Consider the following 14,520-nt stretch of genomic DNA (forward strand, 5'->3'; position numbering starts at 1 on the left):
CAATAGAAGGATTTGATGAGAAGATGGTAACACAATGGACGAATGAGGAAAAGCATAAAGATGGTGTTGTGCATGATATTTGCTCGTGCTGAAACATTTGTGAGCAAAGTTGGCACTTATGATAACCTTGTCGATGTGAAGACTAAACCCAAACCTATAAAAAGTTTAAACTTGATCGGTGTCCGTTATTGAAGATTACTCCTTTATGGGGTGTTGTGGAAGAGGTGGAGAATTTGTTCGTTGAAGTAAAGAATTGTTTTTTTTGTTAAGTTTTGGTGTCACATCGAATTTGGGTGTTTTGTTTCGAAACCTTTGCACTTTCAGAATTTGTGTCAAAGTGAGAATTTGTTAGAGTTTGACTCGAATTCAAAGTGACACAAATTAATTAATATATAAATATTGGGAAAGTAGGAAACCCATTTTGGTTAAAAGTAGAAAACTTTATTAAAGTAGATTTATATTTTATTTAGTTTTCCTTTGTAATCAAGTATATATCCCTATAAATAGATACTATGGGTCAGGGTTAGAAATCAAGTTCTTTTCTTTCACCAAAATCTTCTTGTATTTTCTTCCTTCATATTAGTAAAATTCTTCTCATCTACCCGTGGTTTTTCTCTTTTGGGTTTTTCTCGTAAATCTTGGTTTAATTTTATTTTCTTTTCGATCGTGTTTATTTGTCTGTCGATAATCATCGTTTCGATATTATAACACAATTCACTTAGTGTCCGAGTGTTTTTAAGAATAACGAATACTCACTTAAGGCCTAAGCAATCTTTAATAATTATCGTATCTAACACAAAGTATTAAAATGATAAGGTATGGTTCAGATATTTATTAACTAACGAGTGGTTAAAGTGATTATTTACCATAAAAAAAGTTTTAAGGTTTCAACAATGAAAATTGTGATTGTGGTTCTCCAGTTATTGTGCACTAGAACACTTTCGTTCAAACATAATGTTGTAAACTTAAAAGATAATCGTAGATTTACCTAAACACGTTGTTAAGCTTAGAATTTGAGTTCTAGAGAAGAGATTAATACATAGATCAACATCGGAGTATCGTGATTTTCAGAAGGCACTTTGAGAAAAAAAATTAAATTTTTGTAGGCTTTATAATTAAAATATATAACTTATATATCGTTTGAGAAATTGACTTTTCAAAAAATATATATATATATAACAGTGAGCTACAAAGTTTGAAAGTTTGAATTTGACTATGATATCACTAAATGTAACACCTTAGACCCAACTTAGATATTACGGTCAAATTCGAGATGTCACAAAGTTTAAAAACAAAGTCTTTTTTCATAAAAAAAAGAAAGAAAGTATAAAGTCCAAAACTGATACATGCACCAGAACCCATAATGATGACAAAGTCCTCATTTGAAATAATGTTTCTACTCGAACCTATTAGAAGAACAAAGACCCGAAGATTCAAAGCACCTCTATTGGATTCGAGGTCGAATCCTTTTGAAGAGAGGGAGGATGATACATGCATCAAAAGGATCACATCAAAGAAAGATTGACAAGCACTTCCAATTGATCCACACAAACAAACATTGGAAAAGAAGAATAATAGAGCAGCATACTAGTGACTATTTTTTTAATGGAATCTTTATCTTATTCGGTCAACCTGTTTTTTGGAGATATGACCGGCTGTCTCTTAGCTTTCCAACGGTTTTTTAACCGCATCAATATGATATTGGGAACTCAAGATATGCCTACTTTACTGAATATAGGGCATGTAGAAATTCATATACGGGATTTTATAAATATTACGAATTTTTAATATTTTTATTGATTATTTGTAATATAATTTAATACATGATTATGTATTATATTTTATGATTAGATTTAGTATTTTATTAGAAATTAAGATTTAGATAAAAAATTCTTCTTAATTTATTATTATTTTATTAGAAATTAAGATAAAATCGAAACATTATCTTTATTCATTAGTCATGTTACAACAATAACTCATTTTCCTATATAAAGGATGCTTCTCCCACCATTGTAATCGATCAAGTTTTATTCTTTTCAATACAACGTGAGTACGTTTATTTCTTTGAGGCTTCTTTTCTTTTAAGTTCTTGAGAGTTCTTGAGAGGGAGATCTTCACACTCCTGTTTGCCTTTTCATTACGGCTAGGAGGGTTGGTTAGAGCTGATTATCTAGTTTGGCTAATCAATTGCGATTAGGAGGGTTCATAAGACAATTATCCATCTATTATTCCACCAATTCATCCTCACCATCACAAAACCTTACCGTCCACCTTAATAAGGGAGATCTTCTTAATTTATTTATTATCATATTTTATCTTTAATTATTTACCTTTTGTTTATCTTGTTCTAACCTCATTTCTTGCCTTGAATCTTGCACCTAAAAAAAACCCTAAAGAACCCTAGTTGTTGCCACCACCTTCCCCCATTCATCCCCTTCATTTCTTCATCGAGTATAGAGCTTTCTAGTTTGATTTTTCAACGAGAGCCACATTCATCAATCCGATACCACATCCATATCAATTGGTAACATATTTGAGCTGATTCTTGGGAAGAATCAAGCAATCTTGCTTATTCTTAAACACAAAACCGCCAAGGTACCCCAATAGAGCTAGTTCACAAAGATTCATCATTTTCAGGTTCTTTTTTGTTTAATTTTAATTTAGATCCAAATATTTCTTGTTAATTTGTTGTTTTTAATCAAAAATAAAATATAAAAAGCAGAAAAATAAAAAACCCAAAAGAATCACAAAAATTCAAAAACTATAAATGGAAAAATTTAGGGTTGATTTTCTCCATATCTCATATTCATCCTAGGAAAAATATTTGGTTCAAAATCCATCCCAATCGGAGTTCATTTGACTCTTCAAATACATCGCACAAGTTTCATCAGCAGATTGAGTCCAGAATCTTGTCGAATTTATTGAGAAATTTTCAGAGGGAATTTCATGCTGAAAAATTCTAGATTGAAACTACATCTACTTAGGATCATTAACAAAAAATCAGAATTTTTGGATGTCAATAAAACCTTCAAAGAAAGTGATCAAGAAAAATAGATTGTTTGAGAACTCACTGTTCAATAGAGTCTACCAGATACTACTGAAGGTATTTGGTTTTGAAAATTTACAGGTGGTTTCTACACACATAGAACGACATTCAATAAATTTTCTAGAATTTTTGGACACCATCAAACCCCCCAAAAGATTTTCTCAATTTGACCCAACGTTTTCTATGTTTATAGTTTGGCTCTTTTTTTCTTTGACTCTTAGCGCTTTAGGTTCTTTTGCTTTACATTTTTATTGTTTTTTAATCTATCTAACACATTATGTTCCTTGTGTTAGTAGGACCAAAAGAGTTTTCATATTCCTTCACTCCTTGCATTCTCGTTCCCTTGGAGTCTAACCTTTGTTTGACCTCTTAGAACTTTAAGATTTCCTATCCATTTTTGTTAGTGATCAAACTCCAATATGAATCTCGAAAGGATTTTGGAAAAGTGGTGTTCTCGCCTCACGTTGTGTTGCTTTCCTTGGAGAGACTTGTGAGGTTTCTCTTTTTCTTTTGATTTTTCACTTTAAATGTTTCATTGAGTGTTGTGATTTTTTAGGGTGTTCTAGCAAAATATCCATAATCAAGTATTCCAAAATTCTATGGCTTGGAAGACCCACACGCCTACTATGAATGGGAAACCAAAATGGAGTTCATATTCCAAGACTACAAGTGTTCCGAAGAAGAAAAAATATCTATAGCTATGTGTGGATTCAATAGTATGGGACTATTTTGGAGCGTACAAGTTATATGCGGAGAACATCCACCCAATTCCTAGGATGAACTCAAATCTAAGATGACAAAATAGTTTATTCCAAGTTACTACACCCAGGAAAACCAAAAAAAAAAACTTTAAACACTATGACAAGATAATAGATATGTGGAGGATTATTATGAAGAGATTGAGTCCTTAGTGTGACGAGCAGGGATTTGTGACAAAAATCACCATTGTTACCTATTTTTGAAAGGTCTCAATCCAGACATCCGAGATGAACTTGATAAACAGTACTATGTATATCTTCAGGATGTACTATAAAATGCAATCACAGTCGAATGTCACCTTCTAAGAAAACTTCGTTTCAAAGAACAATATCAAGTACATCAGTTTCTTACACTTCTTCTACTCTTTCATCAAAATAAAAAAAAAAATTAATGTCCCAAACCTAAAGAGAATGTTGCCATAGATAATGACTTGGATAGTGACAATGATGAATATGATGCTAGCAGCATTGTAATAGAATATATTAATCTTCAGTCACTTAGCCGTACACCATTGGAATCAAAAGATGCATTTGAAATTCATGTGATGGAATTTTATAAGGTGGGTGGGGAAACACAAAAAGAAAAAGATGATGTAAAAACCAAGAACATGACCCATGGGAAGTGAGTGAACCTAATTGTGAGAAGAACATAATGACTCAAAATCTATGTGTGAGAACAAAAGAATTGTGAGAGAACCCTTTTCAAATGCCTTGCATCCTTGTTCGCTTTAGGGAATTAATTGTTTTGATTTCTAACATTAACAAGGGTTTGACTAGTTTGTTTTCATCTATTTTATAGAATTTTTTAGAAGTGTTAAGTGATCCACCTAATATATTACCACCGAAAAAAAACAACACCAAACCAATCTAATTCAAGGTTTTATCATACTTCGTCAAACATACAATCTCAAAGAAATTGAAAGTTAAATTCGTTACAAAAGGCTACATCCAGGAAAGCCTTAGTCGTGACGCCATCTTAATGAAGAAACATGATTTATATAACTCCACATTTTATGTACAGGGAATCCATGTAGATGATGAAAAGGTGAAAGCAACACGAGACTGGCTCACATCATCTTTCATTACCGAGAGTTGTCAAATGGTGTTAGGTGACCCTCCTGATGCATTACCACCTAAAAGCCCTAATCATGGTGCCTTATTAGTGAAGAATCATGATTTACAAGATTCCAAAGATTCATGGATGAATCCTTTTGATGAGAGAGGGAATGATACATGCATCATAGCCCATAATAATGACAAAGCATTCGTCTTTGGAATAATGTTTCTACTAGAACCTATCATTCTGTATATTTTCCCAATTATTCTTTATTTGCTCCATGTACGTTAAATAACAAAGTAATATACATGTATTGCACCAAAGTGCCAAAATGGTCCTTTATCTTTTATAATTATCATGAGCGACACCTTATATCCCGTTAATACATTGTTATGTGTTTTCATTTGTGGCATCATTTCATGCCAATTATGCATTGTTATACATTTTTATTTATGGTATCCTTTCATGTCAACTATGCATTGTTCCTCGTCTAACCTGCATTAGTGGCACCTTTCTGCCAAAAGTGCACCGTTAGACATCTAACTTTCATTAATGGAACCTTTCTACCAAAAATACAAAGCTAGGCATTTAGTCTTTTATCCCAAAGGAATTTAACCTTTCATCTAACTGGCATTATTGGCATTGTTCTGCCAAATGCACAGCTAGGCATTTAGTCTTTTATCCCAAAGGCATCTAACTGGCATTATTGGTACCTTCCTGCCAAATGCACAACTAGACATTTAGTCTTTTATCCCAAAGGTATTTAACCTTTCATCTAACTGACATTATTGGCACCTTTCTGCCAAATGCACAACTAGGCATTTAGACTTTTATCCCAAAGGCATTTAGCCTTTCATCTAACTGGCATTATTGGCACTTTTCTTCCAAATACACAGCTAGGCATTTAGTCTTTTATCCCAAAGGCATTTAACCTTTCAAACTGGCATTATTGGGACCTTTCTGCCAAATGCATAGCTAGGCATTTAGTCTTTTATCCCAAAGGCATTTAACCTTTAATCTAACTAGCATTATTGGCACCTTTCTGCCAAATGCACAGCTAGGCATTTAGTCTATTATCCCAAAGGCATTTAACCTTTCATCTAACTGGCATTATTGGTACATTTCTGCCAAATGCACAGCTAGGCATTTAGTATTTTATTTTAAAACAGTTTTTACTCTAATAATTATTCATAATATCAATTAACTCTTTCAATTCATTATAAGCTCTATAGGTTGCAGATGTAGTACCAATACGGTAATTCACAACTTATTATGAATTACGTGGGTTTGCACAAACAGTGCCAATACAGAAATTCATAAACTTATTATGAATTTCTTAAGTTGCACACACAGTGCCAACATGGTAATTATAATACATACATTAAACAACATGAATCTATGACTATCATAACATATACACACATAATAAATGCACTCACCTGGCCTGCCTCGATATTATATCAAAAAATGCAAATCCAACTACTCATCAACTTTATCTTTTCATTTTTGGTTTGCTTGACTCGGGAGCTTGATTACGATCTACACAAGCATCCGTTAAAGACACATACCATAACCAATGTTAATATATTCCCTAACATTTATACTTTAACAATACTCATAAGTACTATTATTTAATTTTTTTATAACAATTTCAGCCTATCCTATAATTCTTGTCTCAATAGTATCGGTACCCTTACCATGGTATCGATACTTCTATACTATTGGATCGATACTCCCTATCAATATCGATACCATTTCTACATTTTGGATCTATGGTATCGATACATTTCTTCTAGTACCAATACTTCTATACTATGGTATCGATACTCCCTTTCAGTATCGATACCATTCATCTGATTTCCCCAAATTTAAACCTATAGTATCAGTACTGTAAGAACAATATCGATACCCTTACCCAAATTTTTCATTTTTCAGCTCGATTCTTACCCAAATTTGGTCGAATTTCCTTATGTTTACCCCCCAACAATACTATTAAACTCTTCTTTACTTATTCCAACTAACTTCTCTTCATTTAGCTCCTTATAACATCTAAAATCTCCCAAGAACATCTTAAACCAAGAATCATACCACTTTTTATAACATGTTTTTAACCATACCTAAAGCTTCTAATCTCTTATTTACTTCTTTGACATGTCAAATATACTGATAAGCATCAGTAAAAACTCATATTCCAACATATCATTCAAAAACCCATTTTCTTTAATCTCAAATAATTCATCCATCTCTTAGTTTTAATCTTATTTAACCCTTCCTTAAGCCTCTATAATACTCAATGTTTCAAAAACCAACCAAAACAAAAGGAAAAGCTAGACAAATGAAATCTTACCTTTGGCCATGGAGGAGAGCTCTTTCACGGGAAAGAAGAAAAGAAGAAAACTTAGTGTTTTTCACTTCCCCCTTTTTCCTATACTTTAATACCCTAATAAAAATGAATTTTAAATTTATTTCCCCTTTAAAGACCAAAATGCCCTCTTTATTCATCCATTATTATCAACTGATCTTAAACACTATTTGCAATCATTCCTTTTTTATCATTTATTCAAATAAATCCTCAAATTTTAAATCTTTCAAATAAAGTCACTGACATGGTATTTGGGGTATTACAGATTTCATATTTATTATGATTTGGTTCTAACAAGTGATATCAGAGCCTCGTCATGTTGAATCATTGAGAATTTATTGATTTATTTATTTTTGGGTTGATTCGTATAACCCATTGTGTTTCTTAAACTATTGTTACATGTGCCCAAGTGCCTTTTGGTTATATGAAAAATTAATGAACGATTAGGGATAAAGGTTTTGAAATTTCTATTGATATTTTAGATTTCTTTATATGCTTGGATTCAGTGTTAATAGCTTTTAGATGGGAAAGGGTTTAATTTCCTTATTATTCTCTCATGATTTTCACCTTCTTGGAAGCATAGATTTGTCGCGTTACTATTGTTTGTTTGATTATTATGTTTATTTCTGCATTATTTCTATGAATGTTTATGATGCGACAACTTTGAAACATTCAATTTTCTGATTGTGAGAATATGATTTTAAGGAATTTCATTGAATATGGTGTTGCTATATTATTACTATAATCTAGGTAATAATAATAAAGAAAAGGGCTATAAAAGTTTGTTTATGCGTAAATGTTCTTCAATTTCCTATTGCGAGTGTGCCATAACTTTAGACATTTGGTTATATATACTGAAATTTATGAATGTTTACTATCTTTATGGATAGTATTGTATACACACTTCTGTATGTTTAAAATTAAATGTGTGTATGTGTTTTATGAATTTATGTCTTCCTGATGTTATACGTTTATAGTTGAATTTAGTATTTTTTTTAGAAGTAAATTTTGATACAGTTATGTGCCGTTTGTTTTCAATTTTATTGGAAATAAATCTAAGGTTATTAAATTTAAAGAGTATGAACTTATGTTTTGTTCGATTTATGAATATGGAGAATAACATGATGAATGTTACACGTTGGTAATTTGTGACATTATTAAGTGCTTGTTTTTTGTCTGTGATATATATATATATATATATATATCAGTTTAATAGTTGCATAGTTTTTCAAGAAATTTTTTATTTTGAGAAAGAATCGAAGATTTAGATTTTCAATTTCTTATAACGTCATTTAAACAACTTTATTATATGTTACTTCGGAAACCATGACGTGATTAGAAAATTCAGTTTTAGTTTTTTACTATTATGAATTATATAATACATATTTGATATTGATATATTTGATTCAGTTTGCTTAAAGATTTAATTCACTAGTGTGTACTTTGACCTTGACTTTTGGTTAAATATTGATTTTTTTAGTTTGATTTTTCTTTGGTAATTTAATTTAGCTATAAGTAAATGAATGCTTAAGGATTATTTTGGAAACAATCAAAGACTTGAGTTTTCGTGTTTTGATAGCAATATTTATGCAACCTTATTTTGGGTTATTTCGGATATTGTAGTGCAATCAAAAAATTCAGTTTTGACCTTTGATTGTTATATAAATATTGAATTTGGATATTTGACTTTATTTTGAGATAACTTAATTGAAACAATAAGTCATCAAAGTGACCTCAAATATGGAAAATATTTTAGTTTTAAAATATGAAAGTTATATACATATAACTTAATATATGTTAGTATTGATCAGACTAAAGTAAGATTAATAGTTGACATAATTACATGTACAACTTTGGTAATAAGCATGTGATAATTATTTGGTTTAATAGTAAGTAATAAATTGACCCCCAAAGGAGAGTTTTAATTGACATGTTCTTATTATCAGTGTTTGGTTACCGCATCAGATATCACTTAAGGTGAATTATTTATCTATAGATGAAATATTAATGGAGTATATGATATCTTGAGATTAGATTTAAAATTATTCAAATTTAATACTATTTTGGTTATCTTTTACTTAAAATATAAAATTAAGAGAATTTGATTGATTGATAATATTTATATGGTTTTATTTAATGCAACATATGTATATATTCAATTTGGTTTGATCAAAAATATTAGTTTTTATTTTTTGTTATTAGAATATATATATATTGAGACAAATGAACTCATATTTTGGCTATGTCTAATATTTTGGTAGATTAGTTGAAACAAAATGCCGCCAAAGTGACCTCTTTTGTCTAGACTGATTTATTTCAAATATCAAGATGATTATGTGTTTCTTGTAATTCATGATTTTATTAATTAGCCCAAAGGAAAGTTAATAGTTGGCCGAATTTCAAGGACACGTTTGGTAATAATATGTGACAATTATAAGGTATTTTATGTGAGCATTACACTAGTCCGAAGATTAGTCTTTTGTTCGACATAGCTTATTGTCAATGTTCGAATACTACAACAAGAGTACCGTTTACTATTAATATTATTGTCCAAAGACATGATATTGATGTAGTGTTTGGTATCTTGTGATAGGAATTAGCCACTATTTTTTTAATTTATTTGTTTACTTAAGAATATCAATGCGTGCTTAAAGTTTATTTATGTTTTGTTCTATATTCAACTAATTATTTATTTATTGCTATCACAATATCTGCTAATATACATTTTATACACATGCATAGAAAAATAAATCTAAAGGAACAAAAAAAATGCACTTACATAAGGTTTTGGTTGTATGAACGTAGACTTTGCACTAAGGAAAGAAGAATTTTCACCTCTCATGGGGGATAACATCCATAATTGGTATAACAAATTTTGAGAAGTGAAATTTGTTCAAATTTTTTGAGTCTAGTGGTCATGAAGTAACAAAAAAAATTAAGCCTTTAGGGGCACATATCTGAAAAGATTAGTCAAGCCAATGGTTTCCTTGACAAAATTGAGAAATGTTTTTCTAAAAATAATAAGGTTTACATGAAATCACTTTTGACTTCTTTGATGTCTATAAAGTATAAGGATCAAGGAAATGTGAGGGAGTACATTATGGATTTGTTTCATATTTCTTCAAGACTTAAGCACTTAAGATCGAGTTTTTTTGAAGAATTGCTTTTTCTTGTGATTTCAGTATCGTTTCCTATAGAGTTTAATCAACTGAAAAGGAGAAATGAACTCTAAATGAGCTCATTTTTCATTGTGTGCAAAAGGAATAAAGTTTGAAACATAATAAGTTTGAAAGTACTCAATTGAAAAGTGTATGTAAAGATAAGGACAAAAAAATAGAATGTAGCTGTTAAGGGTCCAACTCAAAAGAGACAACAATATGTTACAATGGGTTGTTCTCTTTTTGAGATAAGTTACGATGTATGAGGAGAAATTAAATTTTAAAATAGTAAACAACTCATTTGGTTACTCTGAGCGATTCAGGGGTATAAGTTTTATGATCTCATAATAATGAATATTTTTAAGATGAGATATATACCATTATTTTTTAGGATGTTGAGTTTGGAGGGAGAAAAATGTTTAAGGAATTACTTTTGAAGGGGGAATTGAATTATAACTCAATTCCTATTATCAGTTTTGATGATATCCATGTGTTCATACATGTTGTTAATCAAGAAATGAATCTAGAACCTCAATAAGACAATATTGAGCAACTCTCCATTTAAAAATAGAAATTGTTACAGAAGAACAAGTGTCATTTTGAAGATCCACGAGATGAGAGTAACGTTATTCTAGATTATTATGTTTCTACAAGAAATAAGGATGGCAGTAGAATGATGAAAGATTATCTAATCAACTTTCGCCATGTCATAAAAGTTATGTCTCTAAAAATGGATTAATATCATGTAAGAAGAGTATATGTTTTATACAATATAATAAAGTTTACTTGTCTCATTACCTGAAGGTGCAGAGATGATTGATTGCAAATGGATATTTAAATCCAAGATGGATGCAAAAAGTGATGTTGACAGATATAAAGCATATCTTGTATCTAAAGGATATACTCACAAAGAATGTACTAATTTTGTAGAGACTTTCTATTTGGTTTCATTGAAAGACTCTTTCAGGATAATCATGATACTTGTTACTCATATTTGGTCTTGAGTTACATAAGTTGGATTTAAAATTGTGTTTCTCAATGGTAACATTGATGAGATGGTTTATATGGTGCAATTAGAAAATTGTGTCTAATGATACAAAATTAATGATATGCAAATTAAGGAAATCCATTTATGAATTTAAGTATGACTCTCGTTAATTGAATAAAAAATTTCATCTAGTGATTATCTCGGTTGGTTATGAGATAAATATGGTTAACTATTGTATATATACTACAAGTTCAGTGGGAGTAAACAAAGTGATACCTCTTATTGCTAAAGGAAACAATTTTGGTCTTGATTGGTGCCCTAATAATGATATTAAAACTAAGGAAATGCAAAAACGTTCCTTATACTTCATAAATAAATGATGAGATTAATGTATACTTAGGTTTGTACGCATTCAGTCGTAGCGTATAATTTTGGGATATTAAGCATATAATTAAGCAATTTGGGTATGGATTGTTGAATAGCAGCCAAATTGATTCATATGATACATTTAAGTACAAAAATATTACTTGCTCACATATCAGAGGTCTAGCAAGTAAGAGATTATCAGGTTTATGGACTCTAATTTATTGGAATATGGATGCAAAATTTTGTCACATGAACTGCTAATTAGGAATTGATAAGAAAGACCACTTGAGATATTTTGTGACAATAAAGTTGTAGTCCTTTATTCCATATACAACAGAAACACCTTAAAGTTTAAGCACATTGACATTATGTTTCTGATTGTTAAAGAAAATACATAGTGATTATGTGTTTATAGAGCATATTGGTACAAACTTATTATTGCGTGCTTATTAAGGAATTGTCATCCTATGTCTTTCATGAGCAAACTACTTGTATGGGTGTAATATAATTTAAGGATATTTAGTTTTAGAGAGAGTTTGTAAATTAAATGCTCGTTGGTTATAAACACAATTTCAGTTACTTCAGTTTAAGGGTATTTATTTTAAGGTTATTTTTTTGCAGAAATAAAGTTTGTTTTGGTTTATCCACACTCTGGTTTTGATAAAATTTGATCTCACTAAAGAGGACCATTTGGAAATAGACATGTATGTTCACATTAAATGTAATTTCCATGCTACACTCCATGATTGATCTATGTCATTTGACTGTGTTTGTATACGTGATCGTTGATGGGGTCTAGTCATGTTAAAATGGCAAAGGCTGCTTTGATCCTATATGGATATAGTTGATGGACGAGATTGTTGTAGAATTCCTATTACATGATAGCAAATTTTTAGCTCATAAGGTGATATATTTATCTAGAATCATATGTTGCCCAAGTGGGAGATTGTTGGATTAATCCTTAATTATGGGCACATATTTTAATGTATATTGTTATCATAAAATATGACATAAATTAAGTGACAAATTATGTTATAAAGTCATAAGGTATTAGAAGTGTCATGGAAATAAAAGAGTAGATATTATTTTGTATTTATAATTTGATAAGGGGCAAAGTTATAAATACATACAATAACTGATTCTTAAATCAACTATATAAAGGGGTTAAGATCCCCAAGAAATAGATAATCTTGTATTACTCTTATCCTTGTCAAAGAATTTATACTTAAAAGAATTTTATCTTCTTCGAAGATCACAACCAAAGATATGTTGTAAGATTTCAAACTATCGATTACTTCAAGTATGCTTCCACAAATCTAGTTTATTTTATTCTTTATGGTTTAGCATGATTAGATCCTAGTTTAATTTCATATTTATTATGATTTGATTCTAGTATACTAATAATAGGAACAATAATAGTAAACATAATTTTTAATATATAAAGTAATAGTACTTATACTAGTAATGTTAAAATAATAATAACTCTAATGGTATTGTTAATAATGCCATTAATAATAAAATAAATAAGTCATAAAATATTCCTATATTGAATCCTTGAAAATTTATATCAATATATATATGCAATCAAAAAGTGAATTAAAGTTATAAAAAATAATAAAAAGATATAAAAAACATTACATTTACTTGAAGGAGGTTATTAAAATGTTAAAACTATTGAACCATGAGCTTTTGAAACAGTTGGAACAACTTTATACAGATATATAATTTAAATTTAAAATAGTGGGATCCCGAGCGGAATTGGCAAATAATCCAGACGGGTAGATTATTTAGCCCAATAGGGCAACAAGAAATTTATTTTAAGATCTATGGAAAATACTACAGTGTCCATGGGATATATTTTTTAATGGGTCGTGTCACGTGGGTCCCACATCCTGAATTTATTTAATATATCCTAAGGGACTCGTCATACGCGCATGACGAGTTCCAATAAAAAAAATTTTAAAAAAATTTTAAAAGCATTGTAAAAAATATTATTTTATTACTGAAGAAACTCGTCACGCCGGTGTGAAGAGTTCTAATGGGTATAATTTTGAATTTATTGATCGTTGGATTGACCGTTGTTGGAAGTACAATTTTTTTAAATTCAATGGAACTCGTCACGTCGGTATGACGAGTTACAACAGCTAAAAATTTAACATACATAACACACTCCTTTCATATCTTACACACACAACACACTCATTTCATCTTCAATGTCATACACAACAAACTTCTTTCTTCTAACCAAATACATTTCAAACAATGAGTAACAAATTCTTCACAATTGTCCATTATAATGGTGAAATTCTACAAACTTATGTTGGTGTTGTGTTTAAGTCACACAAGCCCGTCAATATGATGTTCCCTGTAGATGTATCTCATTGTCAAATAAAGCATAAAATTGAGAGAAAAACTTTGGGCTTCTGTTTCATGTTTAAGTTATCGGTACATGATCTCCTCAAATCAAATTACATATGGAAAAGTCCAGTTTGATGATGATGACGATGTTGCTGTTATGGTTGGACTTCATCAATCACCAAATAATAATATAGTGGAGATGTACATCAAAACCACGAATACAACTTATATTCTGACCTCATTAGTACCAGCTCGAATAATAAATGAAGCATGCTCCTCTAAACCACTTTCAAGTGATGGTGATGATAACTTTGTTGGATGGTTTGGTGAAAGTCTTGCTGAATTTAGCAAAGATGATGAAGATATTGTTCTGTTGAGAGACGATGACGACACACCATTAGTTGACGAGTATGATGTTTTTTTGGCT

Source organism: Hibiscus syriacus, unplaced genomic scaffold (genome assembly GCF_006381635.1).
Source record: "Hibiscus syriacus cultivar Baekdansim isolate YM2019G1 unplaced genomic scaffold, ASM638163v2 tig00002982_pilon, whole genome shotgun sequence".
Taxonomy (NCBI): Eukaryota; Viridiplantae; Streptophyta; class Magnoliopsida; order Malvales; family Malvaceae; genus Hibiscus; species Hibiscus syriacus.